This window comes from Piliocolobus tephrosceles, unplaced genomic scaffold, assembly GCF_002776525.5.
Source record: "Piliocolobus tephrosceles isolate RC106 unplaced genomic scaffold, ASM277652v3 unscaffolded_46179, whole genome shotgun sequence".
NCBI classification, from domain to species: domain Eukaryota; kingdom Metazoa; phylum Chordata; class Mammalia; order Primates; family Cercopithecidae; genus Piliocolobus; species Piliocolobus tephrosceles.
The window spans coordinates 6,610-16,147 of record NW_022331175.1 but is presented as its reverse complement, the minus strand read 5'-3'; the positions used below and the strand labels follow the sequence as shown (position 1 = coordinate 16,147).

The following is a 9,538-nucleotide window of genomic DNA, read 5'->3' as shown; positions in this document are numbered from 1 at the left end:
AATTGTCACTCTAATGACTTTATATAAATCAACTCATTATCAACACTAGAAAAGATGATTAAAAAATACTTCAGTACATTCACGTGTTGGCTTGTTAACATTTTTAAGAGTCCATAAGAGAAAAATGCATCCAATGTTGACAAAAATATTTTTCGAGTATCTTGTGGGTATGTACAAGTAACTACTTTGTGAACAAAAGTCACTATATAATTATATAATTTCTGACACTTAAAAAAGTTTATTGTGCAAAAGAAGATACATATTCTGATACTAAATCCGCATATAAAATAACTGTGGAACCCGAGAATAGCTCGCCCTGCCAAGGCAATGGAGAGCAGGCCAGCAAGGCAGGAGCTTGGGCTCTGTGTAGCCAGGCAAGGAGGAGCCCTACAACCATGCCACCACCCCTTACTACAAGAGGCCTCTGCATGGTATCTCACACAAGGTCATGGAGAAGAACCCTCTCTCAGGGGACCTGCTAAACACGTATGAGCTCTTCCAGAAGGCAAATGCCAGCAACGGCCCCTTGCTGCTTAGGCTCTTGAATAAGCCACAGAAGTGGGACTGTGGCAGCACTGGGGCGGCCACCAACAGTGATCCTAACATCTACTTCCTGATCCAGAAGATGTTCTACATGCTCAACACCCTCACGTTCAACAGGTCCCAGCTGCACAGCAAAGTGGACCTGCTCTCCCTGAAGGTGAACCCCACTGAGATGGTGGCCAAATTCCAGGCGCCCCCCACCACCCCATAGCAGCTCACAGGCCACAGAGCTCAAGCAGATCATGGACCAGAGCCTGTCTGGTGGGGTCCTCGCCTGCTGCCCGAGGGTGCAGCTCTTCCCCAGGCTCTTCAGCCACAGTCGACTTCTCCTGAGGCTGCAGTGCCTGCAGCTTTGAGGCCAAGTGTAAGCTGGAGTCACTGCACCTGCAGCGCATCCACAACTATGTGGAGGACTCCTCTCCCTCGGTGAAGGACATGGCTGTGGGACAGGCTGAGTGCCTGCCCCAGCTGAATAACTTCTTCAGCCGCTTCCGGGCCCAGCGGGAGATGGAGAACAGCCAGCCTGGTGGCCAGGCTGCCAGCTTCTTTGAGGCTGAGCAGTGGACCCTGGCCACTTCCTGGACCACAAAGATGAGGAGGACAGCCTGTCTCTGGACTGGAGCAGCAGCATCGCCTCAGACCATGTGGTGGACATGTAGTACCTCACTGAGTTCCTGGATGAAGCCTCTTCACCCGGCGAGTTTGCTGTCTCCCTCCTTCACTGGCTCTTCCCTGAGCTCTTCGACCATCGCAAGCTGGGCGAGCAGGACAGCTGCTACGGGGACAGCGGTAAGCAGGAGCTGGACCCGCAGAGGCTGCAGATCATCTGCAATGACACAGAGGTCTACTTCCCCCACATGCAGGAGGAGGAGGCCTGACTGCAACAGTGGACCCAGCGCATCAATGACAAGCTCCAGGGCCTGGGGCTGGACGCAGGCAGCGAGGGCAAGCCCCCTACACATCGACTGCTATGACTCCTCCAGCCTGCCCAATGACATCTCAGTAATCAGGGTGGAGGATAGCTTCAAGGGCGAGCGGCGCCACTCCAAGAAGATCTGGCTGGTACCTATCTACTTGAACAAATTGGAGATCCCCCAGCCCAACTTGGAGGTGCCCGGCACCGACTGCCTGCTCAGCAAGGAGCATCTTCGCAGTATCTGCCAGAGCAGCCTATCCATCGGCAACTTCGCCTCTTGCCTGCTAGTGTCCCTGTTCCCCAAGCTCTTCACCCATGAGAACCTGCACAAGCAGTATAGCTGCTGCGGCTCCCTGGGCAAGAAGCAGCTGGACCTGTCCTGCATCAAGCTCATTTGCCACTACGTGCACCTGCCTCCGCACCAAAAATGACCAGTCTGGACCCTGGAGTTCATGGACAACCCGTGCGGGGACAACCCGTGCCGGGACAACCCGTACCGGGACAACCCGTGCCGGGACACGAACAGAGGCCCTCCTACCAGCAGCAGTGCAAGGTCCCCATGCTGGCCCTGAGTGCAGAGACAGGAGGAGCTATGTAATCAGCCCCGAGAGGGGAGGAGTTTGAGGGTCCCCCGCTGCCCCCAAGAGGAGCAGCAAGGACTTTTCAAGATTCCCTTGGATGAGGTGGTGGTCCCTTGCCCAGCTTCCGGTACCCTCTCCCTACCTGCTGTCCAACAAGGAGGTGCGTGAGATCATGCAGCACAGCCACTCCCTGTGCAACTTTGCCGCAGGGCTCCTCCACCACGGAGAACCTCCGGCTGCAGTACAACCATTTCCCGGCTTGCAACAAGCAGCAGCTGGACCCTACGCAGCTGCCGCTCATCTGCCACGACGGGGAAGCTGTCTGTCCCGTGGAGAAAGTGGAGGAGATGTGGCACTGCAAATGTATCCCCAGCATCGACGAGCGGTGCCGCTGTCCTAACAGGAAAAAATGCGACATCCTCAAGAAAGTGGAGAAGTGAAGGCCCGTGGCCTGCCCAGGGACTCGGGGTCGCCAGAGACTAAGCAATGCTTGGGAGCATGCCTGTGGCATCCACAGACAGACACGTTATATCCATGGGGTGTGGCTTACTACACTTAGACACGCAAACACCCAACCACAAGAAAGAAGCCTTGAGTTTGGTCTCTTGTCCTTACGACTTCTGTCCTGTGTTCCCTGGTGGTGCAGCCTGAGTGTGGGGAGCGCAAGCTGTGAGAGCAGGGACTAGCGTGTAGGGGTCCTCTCCCCCCATCGTGTCCTCCCCAGCCCCTCACAACTTCAAATGCAAACTCAGCAGCTCTCTTGCTCCTCTTCCCATATTTTACAGCTTCAATTTTTATCCTTTTTTTTTTTTTTTTTTTTTTCTTAAAAAGAAAACCTTAAAAAAATCACTGGGCTCTTTGGGGGCCATTTTACTTAGAAAAAAATCTTTTTAAAAGTGTCATCTTCAGGCCAGGTGTGGTGGCTCACGCCTGTAATCCCAGCACTTTGGGAGACCAAGGCAGGTGGATTACCTGAGGGCAGGAGTTCAGGACCAACCTGGCTAACATGGTGAAACCTCATTTCTACTAAAAAAAAAAAAAAAAAAGCAAAAATTAGCCATGGTGGCAGGTGCCTGTAATCCCACCTACTCGGGAGGCCGACAGGAGAATCACTTGAACTCGGAAGGTAGAGGTTGCAGTGAGCTGACATAGCTCCACTGCACTCCAGCCTGGGCGACAAGAGCAAAACTCCATCTCAAAATAATAAATAAATAAACAAACAAACAAAAGTGCCATGTTCGTGTACAATGGCTAATCATAGCTTCGGGTGGCATGGATGCTGATTTTTACCAACCTTGTCTTTTACATCTGATTCTGGAGGAGTCAAGAGGCCTCTTGGATGGCAGGAGAGGGAATGGAATAGTGTAAAGTCCCTTGGGGCCATGTGCAAGATTTCCCTTCTGCTCCGGTGCCTCAGAAGGCTTCCATCCAGCTTGGCCTGTCCGTCAGGCACGTGGGTAAAATATTGTGCTCACTCTGTAGAGAAGAACACCTGATGAAGATGATATGAATGTAGAAAGCCATGGAAACATGTCTGCAGTGTCTTCATTTGAGCTGTGTCCTACCACTGTCCCCATTCCCTCTCCACACATGGTTGCTTGTTGGAGATTCTGGGTTCTGGGAGCTGTGTAGTGACTTCCCCAAACCTCAGTGTTAGCTCCTCCAGGCAGCACCACATCCTCGTTCCCCAGGGTGGGCCCATGTCTGGGCCCCTCTTGGGGATACCAAGCATTGGAAGGACACAGGTCATCTCAGATGGGGCATCCATGTCCCTTCCCAGAGTCCACTCAGAACTTTCCCCTTGGACCCCCTAGAAAGTCCTGCTGTCCTCCACCTGGCCACCCCTTGGCTTTGGGAGACACAAGTCTTCTCTCCCCACTGACTGGAAATGTCAGACTCCTGCAGGCCAGCTACATGCTTTCCAGCAGCACCAACCAGAAAATTCCCAACAGGTAAAATCTTTAAAAATGACACTTTTACCTACCTAACTTTGGAGTCCAAATGCCTAAGAGGGAAAGGAAACAGTCTAACCAGAGTCCAGGAAAATTAACTGAATCACACGGGGTAGACATAAAACCCCTGTGGGAATATTACAGGTTCAATAACCTAATGGCTTAGTATTTTGCTACTTTAAAATGCAGAGATAACAGAAACAATCTGAATATTCTTCATACAGCCGGTAAGGACTTCAGTTCCACTGGCCATATGACATACTTTTGCCTGTACCCAGGGGCATTTTTAAAAATATAACATCAGATTTTAAGCAATGTAAAGTTGCTAATCTAACTTGTAAATTTGTTCTTGTGTCATTTACAGATTATTTCTCTGGAAACCACAAACATGAATTACTGAAATCTAGAAAGGCACAGGGACTTACTCTGTCACACACAGCTACTCATGCACACACACACAGTTACCAAAAGCTGAAGTGAGATGAAGGGGGTCTACATGAAAAACAAGTTCAACTTCTTTGTGCCTGGAAAGAAGGGACTGGAGCAGCCAGGAGACTCACTTTCCCTCATCGCTTGGGCCCTTCTCTAAGGCTTAGTCTCCCCAGCACGTGCACACAGCAGGCACACACAGGCGCCCTACCAAAAGAGGGCTGTGGCCCTCTCTCCACCTTCCCTGCTGGTTGTTGGCAGTGAGGGGTCCCATGAAATTTGTTCTGGTTTCTAGGATGTAAACAAGAAGACTCCAAGCCATGAATTGCCCTGCTTTCTAGAGGATGAAATGTTCACCGTGCAACTTTAGAAGCACAATCATTTATTAATAACTTTTTTGAATCCCATCTACCCATGTCAGAGAAGTTCAGCAAGTTCTAGGAATTAAATATATTTGTTTGTAACTTAGAGCATGCTCAGTTTTTGGAAACCATATTTCAATGATTTTCTTTTTTTTTTTTTTTTTTTTTTTGAGACGGAGTCTCGCTCTGTCGCCCAGGCTGGAGTGCAGTGGCCGGATCTCAGCTCACTGCAAGCTCCGCCTCCCGGGGTTACGCCATTCTCCTGCCTCTGCCTCCCGAGTAGCTGGGACTACAGGCGCCCGCCACCTCACCCGGCTAATTTTTGTATTTTTAGTAGAGACGAGGTTTCACCATGTTAGCCAGGATGGTCTCGATCTCCTGACCTCGTGATCCACCCGTCTCGGCCTCCCAAAGTGCTGGAATTACAGGCTTGAGCCACCACGCCCGGCCTCAATGATTTTCTTAACATCCTTCACGTGTAGGGCTTTTTCCCCCCAAATCTTACAGCCCCTTTCGGTGAAGAGAAATTGACACATTCTGGAAACTATTCCTGTCCCTCTGGACTGTCGTCAGGAAACGCCTGCAGGTCCTGTGCCCTGTCTATATCATGTCCTCACTTCTCCATCCGTACAGGTGGCTCCAGTGGGCATTTTTTTTTTTTATTTTAAACTTTTTACATGAAGCAACAGAAGTACAAAATACTGATATTTTTTCAAAATTTAATGTGTTCCATGAAATCTGTTGGCAATCCCTTTCCTCCTCCCCATCTACATTCTTTGGTTTTTACTTGTTTGTTTTTTGGATTTTTTTTTTTTTTTTTTTTTGTCTTGTATCCCAGACTAAAAAATTAGCACAGACACGTTTTGATGTTGAATGAACTAGTAAGTCACAGTAGGTGGAAAGTTCATTGGTTTCCCTGTTAGTAAGGTTTTAAAGAATGAAGATAGTCATGAATGTACTGAGTGTTCAAACCCTGCTTCAGTTCACCTTGGCTGTGTCTACATGACGACAAATGTTTGACAGGGAATGAAGTCGTGTCTGGTGTCATTTGCACTAGTGCGCCCCTCCAAACCTTCCTTTTCTTTTATGTTTGTTGTTGGGAAGGGAGGACCACATCAGCAGCAATCATCAACCAACCAGTGGGATCTACTTAGTGGTGAGTGAACTGGCCGTTTAATTGGTAAGAGTTGCTGGCCTGACCACACTACAGCATGGCCACGTGGGTTCCTGTGGAGATGGCCTCAGTTTCCAACATTCCCCCCCCAAATGTTTGCTTCTTGCCCAATCGAGAGGGGATCTTGAGACTCCCAAGTGGAGGTCGTGAGCTTGCACCCTGCCTGACTGTGCAGACAGACTGTACGGATATGTGAAGTGGGGGTGGAGGCCAAGGGGCTATTACTGCTGTTTGGAAATATTTGCCTTTGTAGATCCAAGCTTAATGGTTTTGTGACATCCTAGTACTAGCAAACCCTGCACAAAGTGGGTATCAGAGTTAATACTGTGAGGAGATAAAGTAGTGAGAATAGTTTTGCTAAAGATAATGAAATATCACATGTCTGCATTTTACCATTGATTTGAGTGCATCCTTAGAAAAACTTAATGTAATTAAAAACCCAGGACATTTTTGGAAATCGTACGCTCTCTAGCAACTTTGTGTGAATTTTGATACAAACTGTTTATGAGTTACATAAAATGTTATAAAAATAGAAAAAAAGAGGAAATTATCCTATATTCCCCTGGTAGAAGCACAGACCACACACTCACAGCTTTAGAATGGACACACAGCCACCACATTTCCTGAACAAATTCACACTCTTCAGATTACACAAACTCAAACATGCAGATGCCTGAATAACAAACCCACAATATACTCCCAAATACAAACATACACAAGCCTCCATCTTGAAAACTCTAAATATTCTGTCCATATCCTCAGGTTACATACATATAGTTATAACACCCAAATACACCCAGCCATCTCTCTGCATCCAAATTCTTCGCACCAAAAATGTACACCTAAATTCTCATCTAGACACCGTGAGCATGGATAAAACTCCTCTACTCTGAATACACACAAATCCAACACACAAAGCATTAAAACATAGAACATCACCTGCCTTTTCAAATGTATGTACACACGTTCACAATATCTCATAGTACCATCAAAATACACAGAACCACCCCCAGCACGCAAATACACACACACACACCCCATTCAAATAGGAACACATAACTATCCAGTACCCTCAGAATAAACCCAAAACCCACTATGCTTCGGTAATATACTAAAAACTCACCCATATTCCCCTAAAAACACATTTCCAACACCACTGAATATTTAACCTACCTACATAAATATATATCTTAGATATATAACACATACACATGACACAGAATACAAATACCCAAAACAGATACAAATCCCCAAAATGTGTTAGTATAAAAACATTCCACACCGGCCAGTGCCTCCCTTGTCACACAGCAGCCTTCACACACCTAAACACCCTCCCTCATCAACTCCCCATACTCCTTAGTGAAAAAGAAGCACAGCAATGGAACATGTTCTGAACACAATAGGGCAGATGTATCACTATGGAGAGTATTCACGGTCCTTCTCTGTGGTGTCTCTGTCTGAGAGATTATACATCCCTAGTCTGTTTAACTCAAGTATGGCCACATGACTTGTTATGGCAAATGAAATGTGAGCAGAAATGCCATGTATGACTCTAAGCAGAAGAAATCCTTCTAGTCTTGTCCCAAATGAGGCTGCTCCATCCATCTGGATCCAAGGCAGAGGACCAGTAACTGAAAAAGCCAACCAATGGAGGACACATAACATACATGAGAAACCTACATTGTTGGAAGTCAGTGAGATGCAGAATTATTTGTTACATCAGATAACCTGGGATATTCTGATAGATGACCCACCAAAACATAGAGAAATACCACACTGCGCGCACACACACACACACGCGCGCACATGCACACATACCATCCTCTCAAAGCTCCCCAAATACGCATCCTCAATATCTACAGTTAGAAATACACATCTACAACCTTCCATGATCCAAATAAATGCACGGACACACCAACTCCCAATCTCCAAATGCATATATTAGACACACTCCAGCCTTCTCAGGCCAGCTGCATAAAACCTGCACAAGCTATGAATTCACACATCCCTCATCCCACCAGAATTCAACACATACTTCACATAACCTTACCCTCCTTCAAATACATATACATGCTCCCTACACATACTCTGAATATCCACATAAACTACCCACAGTCTAGAACACATATAATCCAAAAGAATCTTCACATTATACACAAAACTCCAACTCTACCACAAACATATGTGGTGGCTTTCCCCCCTAATACATACACAGCCACTCACACTCCCTAAATTCATACATACAAAGTCCAACTTTGTATGCACAGACACACTACCCTAAACATACAGACCTCCACCTCCTACAGTCCTGAACATACAGACACATGCATTTGTTTTCCACCCTCAGACTACAAATGAAGAAATGGATTCAAGCTGAAGAGAGGCAGACTGCGGTGGATGCCGGCATCAGCCACCTAGATCCCTCCTTGATGAATGACTTGTTTCACCAATTGTTGCAAATGCTGTTGGAAGACAGATTTAGGCCCTCCCAGGGTTGCTTCAGCTATGGAGAACACCCATGCTGAGTTCTCTCCTCTTTCTGGGGAAGCTTCATATCCAGTGGCTAATCGAAGCAGGTGTAAAGCGGCTGACTAAGGACAGTTCTATTGAGACATTTTAGTCCCACAGCAGCATATGGTGAGACTGTTTGGGGGCCCGAGTCATAGTTTAACTTCTCCTTCAATGCAACTATGCTCCCTTTTTTCACTTATTTTAAAAAGCAAAACATTATACTCATAAACTCTCAGGGACTGAACTAAGGGTGCCCAAACTGGGACCACATTCTTTGATTCCTTCATTCAATGATTATTTTATTGTATAATAAATAAGAGCGAGATAGAGTCTCGCTCTGTCACCAGGCTGGAGTGCAATGGCGCAATCTTGGCTCACTGCAACCTCCACCTCCCAGGTTCAAGTGATTCTTCTGCGTCAGCCTCCAGAGTAGCTGGGACTACAGGCACACGCCACCACACCCAGCTAATTTTCTTGTATTTTTAGTAGAGATGGGTCACTATGTTGGCCAGGATGGTCTCCATCTCCTGATCTGCCTGCCTCAGCCTCCCAAAGTGCTGGGATTACAGGCATGAGCCACCGTGCCTAGCCCATTCAATGATTACTTATTAAGCATCAACAAATACAACCTATTAAGCATCAACAAATACAATGATGACTACTCTCTTAGGGAGACTACATCCCATGGAAGTAGACAGATAATAAATAAATATACTATGAATATAAACACATACAGTTTATATTCAGATGGTCAGTCAGAAATTAGATTAAGCAACTCACTTGGCTAAAAATACAGATTTGAGGAAAAATGCAAAGGAGAGAGTACATTCCCTCATATAAAATTGTTTCTACTGCTGAGGTTTTCTGCTCATGGGGTATCTGCAATTTTGGCATGAGGCACACATTCATTTTCAGGTCTATCCATTATTTACTCTGGTGATATTGCAGATCGGCAGATTACTACAGAATCCAGTGGACTGAAACCATAAGCATTCACATCAGGTCTCTGAGGGTCAGTGATTTGGCTTGGCTCTGCTGGGTGGTCCTTCTGCTCCAGTCTGTTCTCCGGT

The 9,538-nt window shown here is 46.8% G+C and overlaps 1 pseudogene; it reads left to right on the top strand.

The window, feature by feature from the left end:
* The first annotated feature begins 310 nt into the window (after positions 1 to 310).
* On the top strand, positions 311 to 2,480 carry LOC113224742 (annotated as a pseudogene).
* The last annotated feature ends 7,058 nt before the right edge of the window (positions 2,481 to 9,538 follow it).